The sequence below is a fragment of the Coloeus monedula genome, assembly GCF_965178545.1.
Source record: "Coloeus monedula genome assembly, chromosome: Z".
NCBI classification, from domain to species: Eukaryota; Metazoa; Chordata; class Aves; order Passeriformes; family Corvidae; genus Coloeus; species Coloeus monedula.
In genome coordinates, this window is record NC_138822.1 from 71,013,547 (window position 1) to 71,032,611 (window position 19,065).

General features: G+C 40.5%; 1 protein-coding gene across 3 annotated transcripts in view; it reads right to left on the reverse strand.

Moving 5' to 3' along the window:
• GHR (growth hormone receptor) overlaps nt 1–19,065 on the reverse strand; it is a 119,808-nt gene that overhangs the window by 96,916 nt on the left and 3,827 nt on the right. The window contains exon 1 of one of the 3 annotated variants that reach the window (XM_082301865.1): nt 18,823–18,863. The exons of the other annotated variants lie outside the window; for them this stretch is intronic. The gene's annotated coding sequence lies outside the window, so the exon portion shown is untranslated. Of the gene's footprint in view, nt 1–18,822; nt 18,864–19,065 lie in introns of those variants that run through there. 3 annotated transcript variants of the gene reach the window in all.

Here is a 19,065-nt window from a genome sequence, read left to right on the forward strand (position 1 = left end):
GGTTTTGCTTTTTACTCAAACACATCAGGTCTTCACCACCAGATTGCCAAAGCCATAATAGCCTCCATATGGAAAGGCAGAGGAGGAGCAAAAGGACTAGTATCACATGTCCCCACTTGGGCTGGGTCTCAACCAAACACGGGAATGTTCCCAGGCACATTGCTCCTGAAAGAACGATTATCCCTTTCCCATGAAGCCTGGTTATCTCACCATGGTCCCTGGCAGAGCCCTGGCAGGTCCCTGGCTTGGGTCAAGTCCCACAGTTGAAAACAATTCTTGTGTGTTTTAAGAACAAAATACTTTAATAGTAAAGAGGCAGCTGTTCTGCAGGTCCCAGCTCCAGATATGCTTAAAGTACCAATCCACAGCTCCCAGGCAGCCATTTCAACCTGCAGGAGAAACCAGTCTCAGAGGGATGCTGCAATGCCATTTTTAAGGGGCTGTGGTACAACAGCAGGAGCACTACAGCCATGCCTTGTCACTCCCTGACCTTAGTCCAAATAGCCCTGCAGTTCCCCCAAAATACATCGTCCTAGGATGCTCTCTTGCAGAAAGGATAGAGGGATGAAAGCCAAGTGCTGGTGTTCAGCAAAAACACTTATTGAAAATACTTCTGTCATGGCAGGATGCACAACTGGATAGTACTGCCTGGCCCTGTTTCACACCGTCACCAATCCCATGGTGCTGTCAGGAGTGGATCCCAGTGAAGTGATGGGGAACTGCCATGTGAAAGAGCCAAAAATAGTTTTTAACATCCTGAAAAGAAATGCCAGTATCTCTACTAGTTTTGAATACTGTCAATCACACTAGTTGTCAAGCCACTTTCAGCAGAGTTGCAGTCTTACTAATAAACAGAAGCTATTAACAAAGACCAAAACTGTGGAGGTTCATAAGAAGGATGACAGACATGCTGGGAATGACAGACAACAGAATATGCAGAATGCAAAATTCTGAGAGAGAAAAAAAACAAACAAAAAAAACCCCCAACCAAACAACAAAAAACCCCCAACCAGGCCTTTTAACAGACTACAATATCCTTAAGCTCAAAACTGTTTACTATACTGTTGGATGTTCAAAAGAGTTACAAAATACTTAAAATTTTCTATTATATTTGAAGTATTTTTCTGTAAAGGAGGGGATTTTTAACAAATTACATTTCTCACCAAATACATTATATACCAATATGTTAGGTTGTAATAACAGCTGGGAAAGAAATGCTTAGTAATGGTTATTATTTGTACAGAGTGATGGTAAAATAAAAGTGTGCTGTATATTTGTTTTGCTGGCTTTATGACTACGTATGTCAGAACAAGAACAGTCCACTTTGGACCCAGGATTGACAACTGGCTTAAGAAACTTGTAACAAAAGATTCAGAGTATAACTGCCCAGCCAAAATACATGTGAGATGCACGAAGTGAATAAGGGCATAAACCAGTCTCCAAGCACACACAAACCCTTCAAGGGACACATCAAAATCAGAACCTATTTCTCAAAAAAATGTTACTTAAATTTAGGTTACCCCAACTAAAATATCCTGTTAGATTTTATAGCTATTTTTCTAATTTTCCTAGTGTATTTGTCTTCCTTGTTGGTGTAGTGCTGGATATAACTGTGACATAAATACTAAAAGTTAGTCTAAAATGCAGAGATAAGAAGAGAACAAAAACCACCCAGCAATAAAGAGAGAATAATAATTATTTATTAATTAAACTTATACTAAAAATCAGCAATTAATTCTTTTTCATGCATTCTTTTACGAACTACCATTTCTCAGGTCATTTGAAGCAAGTCTTACCTCCCACTAGGCATTTCTCTATCAGTTAATGCAAGTCATATAAAAAGATAACTAAATCACTTTTTAGGTAAAAATACATAAAGGGAAAACAAATACAGATATCCCTTCATAAGCTGATTACTTTGCAACCATTAAGTAATTCAGCACTAAAAATCTAACTCCTGAAATATACCCAAAGGGAGATAGGGAAGAGGAAAACATGATGTGAATGTCACCACTGGATGATTTATGTCAAGCATTATCCATTCTCTGATAATGGCAATCAAATCAAAACCTCTAAGGGAACACTAAAGGTGAGTAGGATGAAAGTACAACTCCCATCCCTTTTGCAGACAGCAGCAGAGCTGGCCATGGTCTGTACGATGGAACAAGGTTCAAAACTTGATGTCTGCACAGTGTGTGCAAATATAAAGCAGTAGTAACCCTGAGGACAGGGAGGAGAATGCCATCTCAGCCTTGTAACTTAACCTCACTTTCTGCACAGGTAAATAAGTAATAATTAGTTTGTAAAAATCTGATGATATAGAGAGTAGGCAAATTCTATGTCCTTATTTCAGGGTGGCCTTCCATCAACTGGACAAAAATGACATTTATTCAAGATCCACTCCTGAGATCATAATCAAAGCCACCAAATGCTTTACAAGTAAAAAGGCAGACAAGGGTTTTGAGACTTCAATAAAACTCACTCCATCAAATAAGAAAAACAATTATCAGAAAACTGAGACCAAATTAATGTCTGGGTTTTTTTCGTGCTTTTTCTTTTCTTTTTTTTTTTTTTTTTCTTTTTTTACTTTGTTTGTTTTTTTTTTTAAACTAAACTGATTGCAGCAATCAATAAATAAGTTTCAAAGAGTTCTTTCAGTAAAGACCAGGCCTAGCCAGCAGGTATTACATTAACAGTCATTATCAATTAGGGCTCACTGGGAACACACATTATTTACAAAGCAAGAGTTCTGGGAATCCACTTGTGTTAAAAGAACCTCTGTACTGCTCCAGAGTGATGTTAGCAAAGCTAAGTGCTGCTTCATTAAGTGCAGTACGTACACCTCTTAATGGAGAGCAACTTTAATAGTCAGAGGGAGTCCATCTTTACCATCTAGTGTTGGATAAACACATTCATGTTAGGAATTTCAGAAACAAGGGAAAACATTGTCCATTTTTCTTTTTCTTTTTTTCTTTTTTCTTTCATTTTTTCTTTTTCTTTTCCATTTTTTTCCCCCCCTTCGAAAAAGACATCATAAATAAAGGATCAGGGTAAACTGAACATTCTTCAGAGCTACCAAACTCTTTCAGGCCTTAGCGGGTATAAATGTAGTGAAGGAAGGTTAAAAATGACAAAATATTTCACCCCCTGAGAGCCATCTCCTCAGTTCTGTTCAGGCAAACATTGATCACTCTAGTTTATGATGGAAATAGCCACACACGGGAAAGAAAAGAGGACAAGTATTTCTGATGAGTCATTTTGTTATTTCTCAATAAATCCTTCTCCTCCCTTCTCTAAAAGCTTCTTCCAGCAGATACAAACATCAGAAACATATTTATTAAGTCATATGTACTTTTCAAAAGGCTGCTCTTTTAACTTTTTGGTGATAACAAAGTGTGCAAGTTACAGAAACACAGAAATACCACCATAGCTGCATTCAACTTGAAGACACAAAGGAAACGTATTAAACAAAACAAACCTCTGTTCCGGGTAATCAAGATTTGAAGGATTTGGGGTTGGGTGCAACAATATGAGCCATAGGTGACAAGGAGATGAACAGCACCACTCCCTGTAAGAAGAGAAGGCTCTGAAATGCTGTTAGTATTTACACTAAGACAATGAAACACATACACAAATGAATATATCAGTTTCTTTTGAGAGGAAGACATCTTAAGTAGTACAATTAAAAAGATAAAAAAAAAAATCTTTCACTGCAATCAATGAAACATAATTGTCTCTCCTTTTAATTAAAGGCCACTTGTCACCACCCCAATGTGACAAATAAATTGCAAAGGGCAAAACTTTTTCCCAGTTCAGTGTTCATCTGTCTCCCAATGATAAGTGGCATTGAGTGTCATCGAAATGATTTGACTGTTGCTTAAAGAAAAAGTAGGAAGAACAGAGGGCAAGATGAGTCTTCACTTTTAAAAGCAACTTAATGCTGAAACATGCCGAAATTCCTTTATTTGGGAAGGTTTGGGTATCATCCTATTAACTGAGAGCACACTCTCCTGAAATAACAATTTAACTACATGAATTCCAGCAAGCAAACACAACTGCTGGTTATTTTAACATGAAAAGTAATTTTTTTATGTTTTTAAACAAGGATGACTCAGCCCTATACAGCAGTTTTGCTCCTGTCCCCTCCCTGCTCTTGAAACAGTTTGTCCAACATTTCCATGATGAAATGTGCCTTGTTGCTCTCCCTCAACACTGCCCAGACATGAAATGAGCCCTTTTCACAGAGATGCTTATGTTCTCATCCGGCACCAGTGATTTCTACACTGGCTTATGCTTAGAAATTGCACTGCAGGATCGGGACCTAAGTTGTGTCCATCTTGAGAAAGCAACTAATATACCACATACATATCTGTACATCAGTTTGCTCACTGGCTGAGAAAGAAGATGTAGAGAAAGATGTTGTTTCTACTCTCTTTGTTTTAAATAGCTGGGGCATTCATACACAAAAGACAGTGAATGGGATTAAGTGTATTAAAAAGTAACTTGATTCAGGCTTACCACAGGCATTCAGCATTAAAGAGGCTGTCTTAAAGTTGTGCTTAAACATGAGCTTTCTTATTCCTTCTGGGGTCTCAGCCTTTAGGATTTACATTTGCAAAACCCTGTAGGAAACACTGAAGGCTATAAAATTTCATTCAAAGCAAGGCATTTCATTAAAAGAAAGGCATATTGCACCTCTTTAAAAAAAATGCTTTTTGGCGTTTTACTGCACCATGTGTAAGATCAAATCTCTAGCAAGGTGTTAAATGGACATGGAGGTAAATAGGGAGTAAAACAAACAGAATGAACCTTGTTACATGCATTCACCTCTTTTCAGCATCCAACCCCCTCCAAACATGACAGTATCAATAAATAAACAGGACCAATGAGAAGAGAGTCTATACCATCCCCCCCCCACTCCCCATGAGGCATTTACCACTACTGAATGTCACAATATTCAAGTGGACAGTGTCCTTTTCAAAAAACAACCCCTCTATTACAGTCAATTGGCTTTAGCAGAAGCTCATAGCTGTAATCTCTCAAAAAGGCACCAGGCTTCCCTCAAGTAGTTGAACATAAAGGGCAACATTGTACACAAAAACACTCTTCCCTCCTGCCCAGTTTGCAACTTTTTATTTAAATATAAATAGCATTAACTTTCTCCATGTGCTCTCTTTATTTAGCAGGTTAAAAGGTTCACAGGAGTATACAGCACTCATTTAAGTAGCCCATGGTGAGCAGTAATTATATCTGAGCCATCATAGTGGAAATGGAATGCAAAGTGATTAATGCTGAACAAGGAAAAATATTCCTCAATACAGAACAGCCCCATCTTCAAAGTCTCTGTAAACCAGTCCTTATAACCCAGCACTTCTGTCCTTCTCACCCCCTAAATGCATGAAAATAACAATTGAAAGATAAAATAATCCAGCATCTGGATTAAGATGAGCAAGCAGGCTACTCAATGGGAGCTCACCTTTCAATACACATGCAGTCATGGTCAACTTCAAAGGAAAAAAGAAGCTGGAATATCCAAGAGGAGACAGGTTTGGGAGAAGGGGGGCAATCTGTGCCCAAGGTGAGTGGATGAAGGTAAGTAGGTGACCCCTGGCAAGTCTTACCTGCTGCAGCTTCTCCCAGATACCACCCCTTCCCACTTTCCCAACAGTCAGAACACCCAGCTGAACATCACACTCATGTTCTACCTGCCCATCTCCATCTCTAGGCATGCACCCCATCCATTCTTTGTCTCTCGTAACGTGAATATTCCCATCCATGGTGCTAAAAATTCAATAACATGTAAAATGTCAACTATGTATCCCACCAAGTGTTTTCACAGCAAGAGAGAACAATCACCCTCAGCACAGTTTGGAAACTGGGCTCATATTAAGTCTTCCAGGAATAAGCCCTCTGACAGAATAAACAAGAAAATGTGTAAAGGGATCAGCCAGAATTTTAAAGGCAAAACTATGTTGTGTGAGAGCAACAGCCCTGTGTACCCAAAAATCAACAACCAGATTCCAAGTATTTTGGAATATGAACTCGGTATTTCTTTTGTTATCAAAGTTTACAAACCTGAGTTGATGCCAAAGAGAAAGGGATCGTTCTCATTTTGCAACAGACCTCAGGGAAAGTGAAAGCTTTTATGAGGTCTCTCTCTGTAGCTGAAGACAAGCAGCCTGCCAGCTTAGAAGCTGTGTTTGCAAAGTTTTATAAGTAGCACCTAGGATCCAAAGGGAAGCTGTACTGTCAGACACTTGTCTTGGGCACTGCAGTTACCACCTTAGCCCATGAAGAAAGCAGAGTCAGGACATTAACACACCAAAAACCAAACAGGACTTTGAGCATTGGCTCTGACAAGGGACAGCAGCAGGGCACCAATGTCATGCTAATGTAGCATGGGACTTGTCCAAAATCCAGAGCAAATCCTGTCATGCCCACCCCTAACCAGGAAATAAAGATGGATGTTGTGTGTTTCACTCAAGCAATTTTCAGTCTGAAGCTTCACACATTTTTTTGGGCAGCATCTGAAGAAAAAAAAAAAGAGAAAAAGCAAACAGAAAAGACCAAACAAAAAACTGATTACATCTAGGGATTTCTCAGGATTTAATACACTTTTCTCATTGATGTATTACAAGATTAAATGTGTCATGTTGTACCACTAACCAATGTCATGTAAAGAGTTACAGGGTAGGCAGCAGTTTTGCAAGGAGAAGAGGGAAAAAACCCAAACCAGTGGAAATCAAAGGGAAAAAAAGTTGATGAAAAAATACCACTGTCTCACAGGCACCTGGAATTCTGTAGCACATTAATGGGAGCAGCACCTGTTAGAGGGTGTCTCTCTTCCAATACTGCTGCCAAATGAAAGACTGTACCAAAGAGGGCAATGGAGATAAAATGTTCAGAAAATCTATTAGCGGAGAAAGTTTTAGGGAGTGACAGCTTGTTTACAGAGGAGATGCAAGATTTGTGAGGGAGCAAGGAAAAGGGAGGTGAGCCCAAAGACCTGCAGCCTGGAAACCACACTTTCGGTGGTGAAGAAGTTCTTTTCCAGCAACTTCCCAGCTAAAGCAAAACAAAATGACCCTGTAGCAGACCCTGTGGAGCTCACTCAGAGGTGCTGAGAGGCTCTGCTGACCCACCAACACAAGAGGCAACAGCTGCCTACACACACTGCACACTCTCCAAAGGACAGAGGTACATCCACTCAGTGCTCACCATGGCACCACCAGCAGCGGCATTATGTCTGCCATAATCCTTGCCCAAGAGTATTATCCTGCACAATCAATACCTTGCATCAGCAAGTAATCATTTAGAAAAATTCTGTCTTTTTCAAGGCATTTTAATATCTCCATGAACATTGTAAAACTCTTCTCTATTAAAAAAAAACAACTGGCAGCAGTTAGCCTGGCAGCAAAAAACAGTTTAGCAATAAGTGACATAAAAAAAATTCAGTTGGCTTCATTCATGTTGATGTATAATTCTATAGTGAGACTGAAATTTCTAGTGAATTTGTCCCATTTTATGTAATAGAAAAAAAATTTTATTTGTATGAAAGCACTTGAAGTTATTTGAATCTATTTGAATTTATTTGAAATTATTTTTGTTCAGCTGTTTTTTAACTCATTAAAATAAGCCTTCAGGCTGAAAATCTTTTATTTTAAATGTGTTTATCCAGTCCAGCATTTATGAGTTATACAATCATAGCTACTTCTGAGAGATCAAACTATTACTCTAAGTCAAGCCAGAAGTAGGAACTAGTTGATTTCTTGAAAATGTTTGTTTTTACAGAAAAATTACTATTTATTTCATCTAGTCAGAGGCAAGTTTATAGTGAAAAGCTTATACACATCATTGCACAGAAGAGACTAATTATCTTCACTGTAAGTTAAAGATTCCAGGATTCCTGTACTGTCATATTTCATCAGGTTATATTCAAAATTCTTTTAAAACCTCAGATTTCAGAAAAAATATTTTCCTACAGCTGTTTTAGCAAGGTACAAAGAAGCAACTAATATTGGGAATCATTAGATTAGGAATACGGTCTACAAAAAACCTACTAAAAGCACTGTGCGGCACAGCTGCAGGTGACTGTGTTTTGTTCAGCACCATAAATTATCCTGCAATTCCTGAATGCTGTCTGCCAGCTCTCCAGGGCAGGTATCTTCCTTCATATTTGTTAAGCATAGCAGTTGATGGCTGTGGCGCTCTATAGGTAATAAATTATTGTCACCCGAGGCAAGAGTCATTGCTTCTGTTTATCACAGCAGACAGCACATTGCCAGCAAAATTCAGCAGGTACCACCCACAAGCAGGCACTAAACTGAAGTGGCTGACATGGCCTTACACTTCTCATGGTCTGTTGAGTCTTTACAGAAGGCGAATTAATAATTCGGGTATCTAGCGGAGATACTTAATGCTACATCATATGAGTTCCTTTCAGCAACTTTAACGAACTTTGGAGACCACCCACACAGATGAGCTACCATTAGGTCACATTTCCCATGTGCTGGCTGGTACACAGGGCTGACAAAAAGCAGCTTTGTGCCTGGCCAAAACCAACCTTGTTGTGGACTGCTGCCAAAAGGACTTGACTAGCCCTTCCTGGTGACAAGGCAGGCCCCTGCCACAGGATCCCAATCTCTCCTGGTACCAGGCAGCTGTGGGACAAGTTGCATCAGCCCAGTAAAAACTGAGCTCCCAGCCAGGGGTGCAGCTCACGCAGCCTGTGCTGCAGCCTCCATGGCAGAGAGATGACAGCCACCCCAATTAATCAATCTGGGCTTTAATTTGTGGCCATAGCCTTTGAATGTATTTCACATTTGTATCTATTCTATGCAGCCTGTGTATCAACACACTCCCCACAAAGTTGAGTGACTCTTAATTTGAGTGACTGAAGATTTACATTCAGACTGAGGAACAACAGCTATTTTCGGAGGTAATAGGCTTCCTGTACTCCAGCATACTGCTAGAGTACTCAAGTTGTCAAGTGACTATCAAGACAGAACAGAATGTAAAGAAACAAAAGAAATGTTAGCTGGGAAACTCTTTTCTTCACTGGTGCAGTTTCTATTTACCACTTGCCTCAGGTGAGTTATTGTTGCTCACTTGGTAGCCTATCTGAAGGGTCAGAACTACAAATCAGCTTCCCTGTACACATTTATGAATTTGTGCGTATAAAATCTGATATGCAAACACAGTGTTTTCCCTTGGTAAAACATGCTGCAGTATACAGAATACCTGCAGGGAAAAATCACTTACTTGCATGCTTCGAAAATAGCAACATGCTTGATGATTAATTTCCAGTTATGAAATGCAATAGCCTTATTCCTTCAAGACAAAATACTTACTGATAATAAGAGACAAAACAAGTTACTCTTTTAGAAAGGAAGAAGTTATTATGACCACAAATTCTTTCTCTCAATAGTTTTTTATCTCACAGAATGACAGAATGGTTTGGGCTCCAGGGAACCTTAAAGGTCATCTACTTCCAACCGTGCTGCAATGGGCAGGGACACCTTTAACTAGACCATGTTTCTCAAAACCCTATCCAAACCAGTCTTGAATATTTTCAGAGAGGGGGCATCCACCACCTTTCTGAGCAACTTATTTCTGCGCCTCACCACTCTCACAGTAAAGAATTTCTCCCAAATATCTAATCTAAACCTAGTCCCTTTCATTTTAAAGACATTCTCCCTTGTCCTATCCCTGCCTGCTCTTGTAAAAGGTCCCTCTCTGACTTTCTTGTAGAAGTCTTTTTTTTTCTTTTTTTTTTGCTAGCCTAGCTAAAAAAAAAAAAAAATCAAATGCATTTTCCTGTCTACAAAACACCCAGGAACGTGCCAGAAAGTAATTAGGAACGACAAGCATATAATGACATACAAGCTGCAAGTATTTGGTTTTTAGTCTGGAAAATAAAACACTTAACGGATATGGAATGCTTTTGCTCCAGCTCTTTTATGCATAGCTGGCATGACTGATCTGAAAAATAAGAGAACATGTGCCAATCTACTTTTCAGGCAGAGTTCAAACAACAGAGAAATTTAAACAGAGGAAAGAAAAATCAGACTAAATACCAGGTGACTGACTTAACTTTGCAGAGCAACAAGGAGTGTATCTGAGGGCCTGCGGTTAAGTCTCCACAAAGAGACTGGTTTTCACTTGAAGCCTGCCAGATTCCTTTTTTTGCTAAAGAGTAAGTTTTTAGCCATTCTGAGTCTGGTGAAGAAGTGCTTGTTTCTTGCAGATAGATCATCATGTGGCAGAGATCAGAGTTAAAAAATAAGTTTATCTTAGAGGATACCTACTAGTGTGGTTTTAGTTTTTCTGGATTTATGAAAATAACTTTCAAATAAGTTTGACAGTCCAATGTGAATTTGCTGAAAGTATGCTGCATTTTGAGCAAATGCTTAGAGATCTAGTACAATACGGAAATCTTCAAAATAAGCAGATTTGCTAGTGAGCAGCAGGATGTACTGACACCTTGACTAGAAACTTTCCCTTAAATCTCAACAGAAGCAGAGCTCCTCTCGCTCAGCTTGCTGATGAACAATGGAGGAAAGTTTTATGATGGAAAAAAGTTGGGTTTTTTATTGTGCAACTTGGCAGCAATAGGTTATCAAAGATGTATCTGCCCAAATAATGCTGGCACTGTATTTCAACTACTTAGCAAAATAGCTGTGCAGCATATTATTGTCCTGTGCCTCATAGGACAGGCTTGCTGCCAACTGGGTCATACAATAATCAACAAACCAGACTCCAGAAAGGATGCTAGATTCCTCCCAGAAGCACCTACCACTGAAGCAATTAAATATATTTGGTGAGTATAGTGCTGGGTTGTCACTTTTTTAAAGAAATTGCTCAAAGGGGCCTGATCAGTGAATAACTTCATACTCAGCCATGAATCTTTAATTCATGTAAGCTTTTCAGCTCATGCTACTGCCAAAAAGAACAGCTGGAAGAAGAGGAATAGTCTGTTTGTAGGCTCCCTGGACTCTTGGGTTGGATACTTTATCCATGAAACACAAGCCACACCTGGCTTATTACTAATTCCACAACTGCATAAAAACTAAGAGCACAATACATTCAAAACAATACCAAAACACTCAACCAAGTATTCCACTCTTCCAAGAGGAAAAAAAAAGTAAGAGGTTTTGCTATGGTTTGGAAACCAGTGCCATGAACAGAAGCTTCGAAGGCTCACATCTGGCTGAGATCTTTCTGGACTCATTGCAGAGCCTCCCATGCAGTCATGGACAGGGTTATGGCTCCATTCCTAGCCACAACGTGCATATCACTTCCAGGAGCTACTGCTTGGGAAATACAGACCAAATTTTTCACTCCGATCCCACAATCTGTGCTACAATCCCTCTTTTCACAGCTACACTGAAATCCCAAAGAGAAGATGCTGTATGCATTCCCACAGCAAACAGGATAAGGTGAGAAACACCTCCCTCATAAATATAACTTCTACCTGCTTGTCCGTCATTCAAACTGTAGAACAGTCCTCAGAGTATTAATAATGCCCTAAAACAACTGGACTGATAACTGGCTTTGAGCAATTCCAGAAAACTAATTCCCACCACAGCGGTTGCTGTTCTCTTTCATTCAGCATGAGCATCTGGCAACAAGTGATTCCACTGAGTAATCTTGGCAAAACTTGGAGACATTGTTTCGAATTTCCTTCACAACCTCTCAATGCCCGGCTGTGTTAATAGCCGAAGAGAAGCTACTCTTGTGGGTCTTCCCCATGATAAATATTTCTAGTGGTCCGTGTGGCTCTTCTTGACCCTTTCAACATTTGCTTAAATTTATAACAATTGAATGACCATGCTCTACACAGTGATTTCCTGGTAATCCAGGGAAGAGCAGGCAGCACTTAACAACCATGAACACATCTTCTGAGCCAATGTCAAGAAGTACTAACACTACATAAAATATACTTAAAATTTGTAATACTATCTGCAGATAGCTCCCTAGGGTCTTATGTCATTTATCAGAAAGGAGTTGCAATGACATTTTTGAAAGCATCATTCCTCACCCACCTCACACACCACGAGTCTGAAAAGAAAAAGTCAAAAGAATACGTGCATTTGTTTTTGCTTTTTCAAATGACAAAACAAATAATGAATGGCATTAGTTCTTTCCTGTAGTAATTGAAGTGCTCTGCCAAGACAAAGACATGAATGGTAAGAGCAGTAGGGATCAAAATTCAATGAAAAAAGCTAGAGCTGCCGATAAGAAACTATTTATAATGTAGAACACACAGAAAGGTCAGTGCTGTTGAGGCAGAAGTACATACCCTCCATCCTTGATCTACACTGTTAGAATCATTTGACGTTTCAGTTCTTTCATGATCCCAGAAAACTTACACAAGGTAAAGTACCAATGCTTTTGTTTGTGCCCTTCATTGTGATTTTTCGAATGCCCAAATTCCTCCAGTACTGTTTGTGACTATAGCACCCATAAATGACAGCCAGTCACTTGTGTATGAACTGCACAAATGGAACAAAATGCAGACTGACATTCATCTTTCCCCAGAAAATGCCTCATTTCTGTTCAGTAATTGCCTTAATGAATACAGCTGTTTATTCAAGCTTCCTCTTCTTCTCTATTAGCAAGTTTCCGCCTCCCCTGGTGCCACATTTCTACTGGCTTCTGCAGCTCTGCCCCACACTTAGGGATGGGCACTCAACACATGGGCTAGATCATCATCTGCTTCTCTGGTGTTAGGGGCCACAGATTGCTGAATTCATATACATCAGTCCAGACTCAGAAAGACTTCAACTTCTGCTCAGCAGAAGCAAAGGGAGAGGGGCAGGTGAGGAACACAGCATGGCAGCTGTGTTCACAGGTTGCTGGATGCTCAGCTGAAGCCACAGCTGTCATCTCTGGCTGAGCACATTCAGCACTTTTCCCAAGCTGGTTTCAGCCTTTGTCGTCTGAAAGGCTCCACAAGCCACAGCCTGTAAACAAGTGCACTGCTTCTGACCAGGTATTTTAATAACATTTGTAAGAGTACCTATCTGCATTCTTAGGGTAGGGAGTGATCAGAGCATCCGGAAAATACCAATCTACTGGGATATGAAGCAACAATGAAAAGTCCCAAGGAGAGAGAGCTGTATGACCTGCAGGTCCTGAAGCCACAGCTGAGGCTGCTGCTCTGTAGTACTGCTCAATCTTAATGGGAATGAATGTACTTCTCACACTAATTTTCAAGATATTTGGTCAGAGCAGGTGCCCAAAATGTAGAAAGCAGGAAGGATAACTCTTCTTTTCCCCAGAAAGCCACAGTTCTGCTTCATATAAATGGGATTATATATATGTACAGTTCGCATGAACAGTCGCAGCCTCTTGTAAGACCAGGCTCCTTGGAAGGAACATTTATGAAGTTAAAAAAATGTAACAGACAAAAATGTAGCTAGTGAGAGATAGATCTTCTATTTCAGCCCTGTCAACATATGGTGACAGTCCTTTTTTACTGACAGCTTACATTTTGTTTTCACACTCTAGCATAAGTAAATAAAACACAAACTGCAATATAGACAAACAGCATGTGTACCAGCTGCTCACATATAAAATGAATAAGTGAATGACAACAGTTGTTTGATGCAAAGATACCATCTTCCTGTTTCCTATATTTTTACATGCTGTTGCACTGACAGGCTGCTAAAAAATTCTGCAACCAGTATGCCATTTGGAAAATACAGCAGTGCAAACCACTGACAAAATCAGTCCTACTCTACCCAAAACATTTCTACTCCTAGCATAGCTCTATCCATGAAACACTATAATCTTTACAATAATAATAATTTTAAAAAATAAAAATCAGTATGAAAATATGCTTCTTGGTGCAATTCAAATTACATTTGAATTTTTTAATCATTTTGAGGAAGTTGGGTTTTTTATTGTGTTTTAGTCCAGCCACCTCAAACATCCTTAAACAAATCATTACTCTTGGTCTTAAACATGTTATTTTGATTACTGGCTACCTAATGTTCAGCTCTATGTTCACGTAAATGTCCACTTAAGACAGTGGAACCAAACACTTCTATAAAATATCTATAACTTCAGTCTTTCCAACAACCATTAGTTCCCCAGGTTTTCATGTCCTGATCTTCCTACTTGCACATATTCCATTTTGTTTTAGAAATTATCCAGTACCTGTATGCAGTCCTTGGCTCTGGATCCTTCAACCTCTTCTTTTCTGCATGATTTAGTAAACTGAAACACTGAACACATTCTAACACTGTGAAAAACTTCTTCCCTCTTCTAACCGAAGATCTCCTGTGGTTAACTAGGCTCCCAGTTTCCTTGGGTTTGAAATAACATTCAAACAATAGGCCAAAATTATTTTGAAAATCTGCAACTCCTACCTCAGCAAAGAAAACAGGAGCATGACTATAGAAGGTTCTGCATGAAGATGTCCATTATATAATTCAATGTCAATGCGAACAACTAGTCAGGAGGAGTCTCTCTTCCTAAATCCTATGTTCTTTCTTTTTGATGGATGGACTTTTTATTCACACTGGCTCCATAAAGCTCCCTTGGGCTCTTACAGAGAGATCTCTTCACCTTCATCCACAGTAGTAGAACAGGAGAGGAAAAGGGACATGCAATGATTTTCACAATATACCTGATTACCTCAATAAAGGTATTTTTTTTATATTTCAAAAAAAAGCAATAGAACAGGCCACAACAAACACATGGTTACAACAGTAAACAAGGTTACTTTTTCCATCATGGCATTAAGTTCACTCATCTATGTCACAAGGTGCATCAAAGATAAAAGGGTCCAATGTATTTCCCCTGTATGCTGGATACCATTACACACCATAAGCCTGAAAAATCACAGAATCTTAGAAATATTAAGGGTTGGAAAGGACTGTAATGATCATCTAGTCCCAACCTCTCCTGTCATGTGCAGGGACACCTTCCACTAGATCAAGCTGCTCAAGGCTTAATCCAGCCTGGCCCTGAACACTTCCAGGACTAGGACATTCACAGCTTCCCTGGGCAACCTGTTCTGCCACACTCATAGTGAAGAATTTATTCCTTATATCTAACCCAAATTTCCCCTCTTTCAGTTTATACCCATTACTCCTTGTCCTGTCACCCCCCTTCCTGACAGAGTCCCTCTCCAGCTTCCCTGTAGTCCCCCTTCAGATACTGGCAGGTTGCTATGAGGTCTCCACACAACCTTCTCATCTCCAGGCTGAACGGCCCCGACTTGCTCAGCCCATCTTTTTACGGGAGGTGCTCCAGTCCCGTTGTCAGCTTTGTGACATCCTCTGGACTTGCTCCAGCAGTTCATGTCACTCTTATGCTGGGGACACCAGGGCTGGATGCAGTGCTCCAGGTGGGGTCTCACCAGACCAGGGCAGAGGAGCAGAATCCCCTCCCTTGACCTGCTGGCCACTCTTCTTTGGATGCAGCCCAGGATTCCCCTGGCTTTCTGGGCTGTGAGCACTCACTGCTGGCTTGTGGTGAGCTTTTCATCAGCCATCACACCCAACTCCTTCCCCGCAGGGCTGCTCTCCATCACTTCTCTGCCCAGCCTGTGCGTCTGTCTGGGATTGCTCCAATGCAGGTGAAGGACCTTGCACTTGGCCTTAAACTCCATGAGGTTTGCTTGGTGCCACCTCTCAGCTCTGTCCAGGTCTCTGTGGATGGCATTCCTTCCCTTCAGCATTGTCTCAACCGCTCCACACAGCTCAGTGTCATCAGCAAACTTGTTGAGGGTGCCCTCAATCCTGTCACTGACAGAGGTGTGGAACAGTACTGGCCCCAGGACTGACCCCTGAGGTCCAGGACTGACCCTACTTGTCACTGGTCTATATGTGGACAGTGAGCTGTTGACCACGACTCTGAGTGTGGCCATCCAGACAGTTTGTTATTCCCCAAGTGGTCAATCCATCAATCCATGTCGCTCTAATTTACAGACAAGGATGGCCTGTACGACAATGTGAAACTGCATAACCCCACATAGACAACATCAGTTGCTCTGTCCCTGTCCACCAAAGCCACAGCCCCATCACCAAAGGTCACCAAATTTGCCAGGCAAGACTTTCCCTTTGTATACAGCCATGCTGGCTTTACAATGATGGATAAAGCAAATATTCTTGTTCCTCTTGTTTCAATGCAAGTTACGCAGGACCCTCACACCACTTAAAGAAGTGAATGCCGTGCTTCCTTAATGTCAGCACCAGTACCTCTGTGGTCAGCTAAAGCCCTGAGAACCATCAAGCAGAATTCACTGCAGTTTTGTGTGTGCCTTGTGGTGGATGAAATTACGTACTGCCGAAAAAAATCTGGACCTAGTACAACCAAAGAATTTAATTTTCTCAAAGCTACCCATTATTTCAAGGAAATTAGCTTTTCAAATTAAATACTTACCTATGAACCAGCAGTAGTGAGGCACAGGCTGCTTTACAACAGTGACTTCTTTTTCTGAAACGTTTTCTCAACTGATATGGCCATCCTAATTAAAGCACCTCAGAGCTGGAAGATACCAAAGCTCATCACACAGTTCCACAAAAATAGTCTTTCTCACAGGGAAGCAGAGGGCCGTTTCTCCCCACCTCAGGCTGCAGTCCCTCCGTGCTGTACACGCTGTCCTGCAGCAGCAGAGCTGGCTGGTGTACAGCCAACCAGCAGTGACCATATCATGTAACAAGCACCTCTCCCGTGCAGTGTTTGTTAGCACCACCCAGCATGAGCAGACCCAGAGGCTCACTGACGCTCTCCAAAGGTCAGAAATCACAGCTGAAAAGTGTAAAGCACTGTCTCACACACTCTTTCTGATCCTACCACAGAAACATTGCAGCTGTAAGATAAGCTCATTCACACATGCTGGACCAGTAGGGTGGGACTATTTGGAACTAGCACCAGCCGGAAACCTTTCAGTTGCGTGTGTTGCAGTTATATATGTGCGACTCGATCAAAATCTGAAAACAGATTCTAAAAAAAGAGCAGTATTTCCCACTACACCCTGAAAATCATTCATTCAGGTGGCTCAACTCACCTAGTATATGCCCTAAACCAGCCAGGATTCAACCTGCAAGACCAAAGCTCCAGCATAAGCACAGCTCAACGGGCTTCAGCTATGTGTCCTATGAAATAGATGACCTGGTAGAGTCCTGACCAAGCTGTATTCTACTCTGTTTACTTAACATCTGACTTAGTCCTTACAGCTACTCTGTGTCTGAGTGCAAACTGTCACAGTCATTATGAAAGCTATGGTTTTCTTAGAGGTTTCTTTTTGAGTAAAAGTTCCACAGTGCTCCCCTGACATACTGTAACAGGCTCAGCCATAAAATGCAATCAAAGCCCAAGATACAGCAGCTTTTAATTGCTCTTCTGTTAATCCTCATATCAGATCTTCCTTCCTCTTGGCAGAACAGGTAAAGTTTAGTCCCAAAGTAATTGCACACAACTAGTCGTCTTTAACCCATGCAAAGCAAGGGACAAGAACCACCATCTAGAAGGAATCTTGCTTTGTTTTCACTCACTTTTTATAGCAACACATAAAGCCATTAGCAATGCCACAAACCATCAAAACACTGAACAGTTCAAGCTCTTCTGTATGAAAACAGTAAACAAGGCATTGCTCAGAAAATTATAAAGCAGGCTCATAATATGACTCTTAAACAAACATAGTTTAATAAGCATTCAGTAACGAATTCAAACAATATTTTCAGTCACGCAATGAAGGAGAGACCAATAGGTAGCACTAACATAACACATACGAAAAAGGCAAAAAAGGGAAACATGGAATGCAGCAGAAATCAAGACTGCTTGCTGAACATTTGAGAGCAGCTGGGAAACAGGCACATAAGGCAGAAACTGACTGCATCCTCATTTAACTGAGATAGCTGGAATAAAATGTGCTGGTTCTTTCAGTCTGTTTCTTCTGTCCTACAGACTGTACTTCATGGTCAGACTATCCCCAAACTCCAGCAGGACTAAGGGAGTTGTTTGGCTATACCAACAAGGTTGTAGAGATAGACTGTGTAAGGATTAAAACCCAAAACTCTTGCATACTGGTCAGGCACAAAGATATCTGTTCACAGACCTAACACAGGTACAGTTTCTACCAACCAACAATGCATCCTAGAGATTTACTGCAATGTGGAGTTTTACTGATCCCATTTTGTCTTGAGGCAGCAAAAATTCAAATTCAATTTAAATGATTGAATGCTGTAACATGGTAGTTGTTATTAATAACCTAACTCTTTCCAACTTTTCCTCAGAGTTGTTGTCTGTTAACTACTGACAAACTTGTTTTGTACAAAATTACTGTTGTGCATCCAAAAGAATATTTCATGTTTGGGCTGACCACTTACAAATGGAGCTTGAAGACCACAATGGATTTGTGACAGTATTTAAGCAGCTTTTGAAGTTTTAAATATTAATTATTTCCATCTCTGTTAATGTCCTACTCAAATGCAACTGATAATTCATATTTATATTTTCATATATCACCTTTGTTGTAGAATTACAAGCAATAAGCTTATTAAGTGATCAGAGGCAGCAATCTGCTGCCTTAATGAGCACAAAGCCAGCAAAGCATCTTTGCCTTGCACATTCTGAGTTCAGTTTCACACATTATGAACCCATCCCCAGTAGTCACCCTGAGCCTCACATAGAGGACAAGCAGGTTTAGCACTGTAATACACTAATGCTCTGAGTCTCACTAAATGTCTATAGAAAAGGAGCAACATAAATCATTCCAAACCAACAGAATGGGTGCTGTGTTTATTCTCTTAATGCAGAGAGATTAAAATTTTCTGCTACATTTACCAGAGTTTCATATCCTCTCACCAGAAATCACTGTGCAGAGTTCTTTGTCTCCACCACCTCTCCAGTGTTCTCCATGCAGCTCTGTACGACCTTCCTCCACAGGATGACAATCCCACACAGTGGATCCCTTCCACAAAACCTAAGGGCTAGTTTGGACAAACAGCAGGACAAAAGACTATACTGAAGACTGTGTCACTACAAACAGGAGTACCTTTGTAACTCTGTAAAGCTGAACATAATTTAGTAGTTACAGGTGTTGGCATT